The following is a 7,826-nucleotide window of genomic DNA, read 5'->3' on the forward strand; positions in this document are numbered from 1 at the left end:
TTTTCAACAGATGCCTGAGGCCTGATTAATGTTACGCTAGTTTTACCCTGGCATAACTCCACTGATCTCACAATGGTCTCTACGACCCTCATTCTAAAATTATATTATTGGAACTCAGTTATAAGCTGTGACAATGGTGTGTTGTTCAACAGACTCAGTCCTTTGCCAGGAATATATGGAAAGGTCTGACATTTATAAGGGTATGTCTACACAGCCCATGGCAATGAGCCTCCCAGCCTGGGTCGACACACGTGGGCTACCGGGACTTGTGCTAGTGCTCTAAAAATAGCAGTGTAGACAGAGCTTTTATCTGATTAAGCCTCAAAGCCAGAGATCCAGCCGGAGCTGTGACTTCAAAGCGCTGTCTCCACCGCTATTTTTAGAGCATTTGCATCAGCCCTGCAAGCCCCAAGTCTGGCGGCCTGGGTTGGGCGGCTCGCTACTGCAGGCTGTGTAGACAGATCCTGTATGACCCAGTAGACGTCTTCAGGTTTGGAAGAAAACTAAGACGACTAATCACTGTTCCTCGCTGTTTGTGTCAAATCTTACAATTGCATTTTACAAGAGAAATATGTACTCAGTCACTGATGAGTGGTTTGAAAATAGCTGGTCTGACAACACTCTCAAAACTGTTTACAGGAAAGAAATGAATATTAGTCCAACGAACACACAAGATTAAAGGCTTCCCCCCAGAGCACTTGCCCACGCTGAGGCCCGGACACTGACCTCTCCCCTCAGCTGTTGACCTGAGAGAGGAAAGGGAGGAGCATAAGAACAGTTCCTAATAAGAGTTCTCTTTCAATGCTTCCAGTAAAGTCTACTGCACATAGGAAAGATCTAATCATCATATCAGCTGGTATCTGTGAAAGGCTAGTCAGTGAGGTGTGGACAAATAGAGAATATTTCTTTTCAAAATATAAAGATATGTGTATTGCCAGATATTTCAAAACCCACGGAAGTTCAGAGAAACAAGCAATTGAGCCAGATTCTCATTGGCACCAAGGCCCCTTTACACCACTCTGGCAGTATAAAGAGGCCTCAAAGTGGGTGTAAATGTAAGAGCCAGAGCGGTGTAAAGGGGCCTATGTGCAAATGAGAATCTTGTCCACTGCATCCAAGAGCCAAATGTTTTGATTTGAAAGCTATTTAAACTACACATTTTATATAATTCCAGATGTCGTGATATCTGTGGGGACCTCTCATGGATTCTGGACCCTCCTTGGAGAGCAAGAACTTGGAGCTTAAGGGTGAAACCACATTATAAGTGCTACAGCAGCAACTGCAGCGCTGCAACTATGCCATTGTAGTGTCGACACTTGCTACGGGCACGGAAAGCATTTTTTGTGTCACTATAGTAAATCCACCCCTTGACAGGTGGCAGCTAGATTAATGGAAGAATTCTTCCCTTGACCTGGTGGCATCTACTCCAGGGCTTACATTGTCTTAACTACGTCTCTCAGGGGTGTAGATTTTAGAGTCTGCTGCACACTTCTTCCCAGGCTTGCTCTTCTCCTATGACAGCAGATCTGTCAGGTAGACATGGCTACCATGTGCTCCCTATTGGAGGCTGCTGCAGATTTTCACTTCAGGGCAGGGAGCAATAATATGGCAGAGTATGACTCTCACCACATTACTGTCCCTGAGGAAGTCCCTGCAGAGGTTTGTGGGGAAGGAGGAATTTTGCAGAGCATGTCCGAGTGCAGTTTCCTTGGAAAACTAGTGTGGTTGAACAGCTAAATAAAACTTTCAGGCTGAGATTTTCAAAGGAGCCTAAGGGAGTTAGGCACCCACGAAGGGGAATACTTACTGGGAGTGCAACCTAATACTGAGGCCAGGTGTGGCAGGTTGTCTTCCTCCCGTGTGTTCCCCTTTCTCACTATAAATCCACCACGTGGGAGTCTGTCATGTTAGCAACTCAGTCTTCTGGCTGGGTCACTTTTTCAAGTCTACCCCTTGCAGGGTACACAAAGAGTCCAATCTTCAGAAGTCAGCAAAGATTTCAGGGGCCCCCACTGGGTGATGGTCCTAGGGTTTGAGCCCCTGCATTTTCAGTATCTTCCCCAATGATCTTCTGTCATTGTCCCCTCTTTAGAGATTGGTAGGGGATCCTCGGCCCACCCTCTCCACAAGGCTTTACCCAGGGCCAAAAGGTAGGCAGCTAAATTCTTCACCTCCAGGTGCTACGCAGCTTTGTCCCTGGATCACTTCCTATCTGTATCCCCTCTTCCTGAAGGGTGGAATAAAGAACTGAACACAAAATTAAGGTTCCTGACATTCAAAAGTCACCAGTCCCTCCTTTGCAGGCTTAGTCAGGTCAGTATCTCTAAGCCTCAGACAGCAAGAGCTCCTGGAGTACTCCTTCCCAAGCACTCAGAGCAGGTCTACTCCCTTCCACTGTCTGTCTCCTTCTGAGCTGTTCTGCTTCCCTTTTTAAGCTCCATCTCCACCTTGTGTAGCAAGGTGGGGGCACATGGGACTAGAGCAGCTCCTTAACCCCTTCTTCTCCAGGATGGGGTTTGTATACCCCATGACAGCACCCACATCCTATAGAATTCCAGTGGGAGATGGGACCTAACTCCCTTCAACTAATTTGACAATCCCAACCCCTAACTGATCACATATTGAATTAGCAACTTTAAAACCCCAAAGCAAATTTTGTATCACCATTTTTTTTAATCCATATATGGGATCTAAAAAATGTTTCTTTCTGCACAAGATTTCACTATAGCCTTGAATTTCCTGCTGAATGTGTGTGAAATCTCAACTTTAGGAACAACAGTAACTGATACCTTTGCATTTAAATGTTACTTCTTTAAAAGACAAGAAAAATGTGTTTCAAAGTGAGAGCTGAGACTTGAATTGTTGCACGTAGAAAAACATCAGTCCACATTCTGCCCTGCCTCACACCCCCCATGCAGCTTCTCTGAAGTCAACAATTTTAAAAGATGCTTCCATTTTCACATTGGTGTTTACATAATCCTCAGTAAGAAATGTAGCAAATCCATCCATTTATAAAAACAGGTTGAGAAACAAAGGGAGAAAGCAAGTGAGTATAGCTAAGATTACTATTTTGGCATGGAAATTTTTAGTAAGTCACATGGCAGAGCTGTGGCCGGGGCAGGGGGTGGGGGGAAGATATGTAACAGAAAGGTCACCAAATAATATAAATCTTGCTACATCAACATACCCCAGAGTATAGTAGGGGTTCTGAAAGGTCAGGCCTGGGGGATAGGGAGTTGGAAAGTGAGCCTGCTCCACACTCACACTGTGGTTGCGACTCCTATCTCATCGGACGGCCCAGGTCACCCCTGTGGGCATTGGGACCTAGCACGCAAGGTCAAAACACCACTCAGGTTTGCATCACCCACCCTTCCACTAGATAGAGATGGAGGAGTCAGACCTAAATGGCTCTGCAACTCTGTGTAGCAAGTTGAAACACCACTTGGTTGGGGGAAGGGGGAAGGACTAATCAAATGTGTTTTTACAGCCATTTCCAAGATTTCACGGACTTTATTCAAGAGCATGATTTTTGTGACACCCCTCCCCCCAGGACCACCATGACAAAATCACAGCCCTAAGTATAGCATACAAGGTGTGAACAAACGGGGAAGCCTATGGTGTGCGATCCCAGTGCCGAAATGAGGGGTGTGTGGATGGACCAGTGCATCTATGTGGACTTCAGCATCAGGGTCTAAGTCAATGAAGAGTTTTTAACCCACTTTATTTCACATCTAATTTGTCAAATGTAACAAATTATAACTGCTCGAGGACTACATGAGGTCACCACATTTGAAAAGTTCCACCGGCTTAAAAGATTTTATCAGAACGGCCCATTATAAAAATAAGGAATCTTCCTGGATATGAGAGAATTTTTCAAACCCAAGGAACCCATTTCAGTGTGTCCACTGTATGGGACAAGTTTGAACTTTTATAACCAGAGCAACTGTCAGTTATCCAAGTACCAACAAAATGCATGAAAATACACCTGTTTTCACATTTGGATTAAACAGAAATCCCCTCCCCCCAAAATATAATTTTTGCCAAACTTTTCAAACAAATTTACCTTTGGGCTTAGAATAGCATTAGAAAATTCAGCCCAAGTATGTTTTTTTCTGGAAAGTTATAAATCAGAGATTTAAATACAAATGCCTGCTCAATAGCTGTGTACCCAATCCTGCAAAGTTTTCTCAGGCAAAAACTCCCACTGACCTGTACTGAATTATATTTGGATTATTTCTTAACTAAATAATATTGCTTAAATGTCACATAAGGGTCCTTATATGAATAAACTATACTCACTTCCTGTCCCCCGCCGCGCAGTGAGTCTCACAAATCCACATGGTGTTCCTAAGTGGTGGATTTTGCATCCGGATCTCCAGCTTTTCTTGCTAGTCATGAGGGCAGATGGCTGTCTATTGACCAAGGAGGCTCATGCATGTATATTTCACCTGGTACATGAAATATTTACATTCATGCGGGATTGTAAGCTCTTTGGGCAGGACTCCCTCATTATGTGTCTGTACAGTGCTTAACTCAATAGGACTCTTGGCTTCTAGGCACAACTCTAAAAAATAACATTTTCCAGTATGGTTGCCACATTGGATTTTCTTGTACATATGTTGGTCCATCCCTTATTTTTCTTAACAGGTACATAGACACTCATTCAGATGTTTTCTATCAGGTAAGAGCTAGATTCTCTGGGGATAATGTGTAGGATACCTTTGTCCTGCAAAACTCATTTTCACAATGAAAACCAGCCATTATATTACTGTTCTCATTTTTATCACAAAGATGGATCACCCCAATCCTTTGAATCCTGGCTTCAACAACATACACTATTGAAATTGCCCATTGTGGTATTTATATTATTCTTCCTCAAGTTATCAGTATTCTATTAGGTCAGTTTAGAAGATAGCTTTAGAAAACTCTGGATGCAATGAGAATTTTAATGATCTGTCAGTGACATCATGTCTGTGTCTGTATTGAACACACAGGTCTAAGTGTTTCTCTGTATTTAATGTACTGTAGAAATTCCATTTCAGGATAGCACTAAGACACTTGTGAGCCAATTTTGCATTTCTCATGAAGTTAAGACCTTGGCTTTTGGCCTTATGACTTCTAGCACTTCCAGAGTTATACTACAATCCTCCAGAAATACACTGTCTCTTGTGTTTTACTGCTTATGTGAAAACTGTCAAATTCCTCATCAGCTGACAAGGGAGGAGCATAGACTTGAAGGATTGCACAGCAGTGCATTTGGGATTTGCATTATTTCACAGCACCATCAACCTTTCAAAGTTTGCTCTATATCCTAGTATGATGTCGGTGCTTTTGCCATACAGCAGAGAACTAACCCTATTGTAGTCACTCTCTCTGCCAGAGAAACTAACTCACGTTGCCAAATATCTCCCCTCAACACATTTATTGAACATTAAAACAGCAGAACAGCATTGAACGAAGTCCAGTAATTTTATAGGATATATTTTAGTCACTAGACTTTGAAGATTATTCCAACATTAATTATAACGTTTCTGTGTCTGGATAACATATTGTTAACAGTTATTTTGTAAGTGCTAATGGCAAGATGGAAGATTTCCAATCATTTTATTGAGGAAGTGGCAATTAAAATGTTGAGCACTGCAACATACGTACACAATAATAATAATCCTGCATATAAGTGCACTTTATGTAAAAAATGGGGACAAATATTTTCCTTTGAAATAAATGTAACAGTTTTATTTTTAACAGTCACTTCTGAAAAAACAAACATTGACTTGTTTGCCAGCTTCAAATGTCATGAGTCTTGAACAAGTCTGACTCTGTTTAAAAGAACATCATGAAACTATTAGAAAGTCAAGACAAGTTGCTATCTCTTGTGTTTTTCCACACACAAAGAGCAACAATATGCTCTCGTCTGAATAACTTCGTGGAGATTAATGAGAGTGCAGTGTGGGTATGTCTACACTGGGGAATTTTAAGGGGGAAAAAAGTGCTACCACAGATGGGAGCTGTTGACATGCACAGATGGGAGCTGTTGCACGTAGTGCTATGTAAAAGAGTATGTATTTTTTGTGTACATGCGGGGAGTTAACATAAAGATGACCATCTACTGGTGCATGAGAATACGACGTTTTGTTCCTAAGTCAGTAGGTTCTATAAAGTTGTTATGCACTGGAAATGGAGGCCTGGTGGGAGCTGTAGTGTAGACAGGAATTCTGCAGCTCCCTTTTTTTTTTTTTTAACTTTTGTGTCAATCCAACCTGAGGAACTTAATCTGTGTAGCACCAGCAAAATACCACAGGTGCCACTGTTTTTTCCTGCAGCATTTCTATTTTGATCTAAGCCAACTGCAGTTGGTAGGTTTTAAGTGCCCTCTCTATTTCCTTTCAGTTAAGTACCTGAAGTTTTCAAGGTTAGTTGTTACCATTTTCTTGGATGGGACTCACATCGCTGTATCCAGTGCAGTGTCCCTTGCTATAGAGAAGAAACCGGACTTAGTTACAGCAAATACAAAAAGGGATTCTTTCATTAGTGTGCTGGGAACACATAGGCCCAGTTGGTCACCAGCTTACTAGCTCAGACAGAGACACAAACGTGTGCTGCTCAGGCAAAGAGGCTGTCTAAATTAGAGCCGGTCAAAGATTTTTTTCATGGAAACATTCTTTCAACATAAACCGGCTTTTTGATCGAATCGAAATTTTTCTGCCAGTTTTCATGTGGTTGAAATGTTTGGATTTTTCATGAAAAAAAAAAGATTTGGGTTTTCCCTCCCCTCTGCTTCTTCCTCCCCTGCCCCATACATGCTTTTCCACTGGAAAAAAGGGAGGGGCAGAAAACCAAATTCCCTCCCTGCGCCCAATTTTGTTTTGCATCAGACTGAAGTTTTCTGTTTTGTCTTGCTTTGTCAAACAGTTCTGCGAATGATTTCAAATGTTCAGAACATATTTCCCATTTCTTTAGAAATTTTTCGCAGAACGAACTAATTTTTCAACCAGCTGCAGTGTACAGCCTGGCTCAGGTTAAGCAATCATGGAATGTACGTTGGTCTACGCTATGGAGCTAATGATATGCAGTAAAAAGCAGAAGAACCAAGCCTGAAGTTCGAAATCTATTCCTTGCTCCCCTAGGCAGCAATAGCTGAAGCGCTCTGGAAGCGGCACTCAGCTTCCCGGGGAACTGAAAGTTGTGATGCTTAGCAGTGACGGCTGCCGGCCAATGGGGAGTCATGTTAACAGAGATCTGACAGTTCCTTCCTGACTGCAGGATGATGGTTATGTAAGGCCTTTATGCAGAGAGGAAGTTGCACACGGGTGGGGGTGGGATGGGGAGAAGAAATAGATTTCTCATGAAGGTACAATAATACTGATCTCTCCACACATTGGGCAGGCTCCCAATTCATGACCTGAGTACAGCCTCTTCCTTCCCCCGACCCACCCTCTATCTAGACAGCTATCTGGGAGATGCACTTTGCAAACAGTTAACAAGGAGACCTTCTTTCTTCTGTCTTTTTTCTCAGAGTCTCATTTTCCCTAAAAATATCAGCATGAGAGTATATCATGGACCAGCTCATTCTGCCTCTGAGGTCCTGCTGGGGACCAAGGACAACATTTTCAAAAACAACCTAGGTGACCAAGTCAGTGGGATTTACTCTCCCTTTAGTGAGACTAAATCACTTTTGAAATGGGGACTTCGAGGTACTTTTGAAAGCTCATAACGTGGTGCTGTGAATCTGTTTAAGCACACTTCAGAAGAACGATCCCTTGCACCAAAACTTCAGACCCAGACATTCTTGAACTCTGGGGAAATTTGAATCCAGATCTGAATTT

This window comes from Lepidochelys kempii, chromosome 3 (genome assembly GCF_965140285.1).
Source record: "Lepidochelys kempii isolate rLepKem1 chromosome 3, rLepKem1.hap1, whole genome shotgun sequence".
NCBI classification, from domain to species: Eukaryota; Metazoa; Chordata; order Testudines; family Cheloniidae; genus Lepidochelys; species Lepidochelys kempii.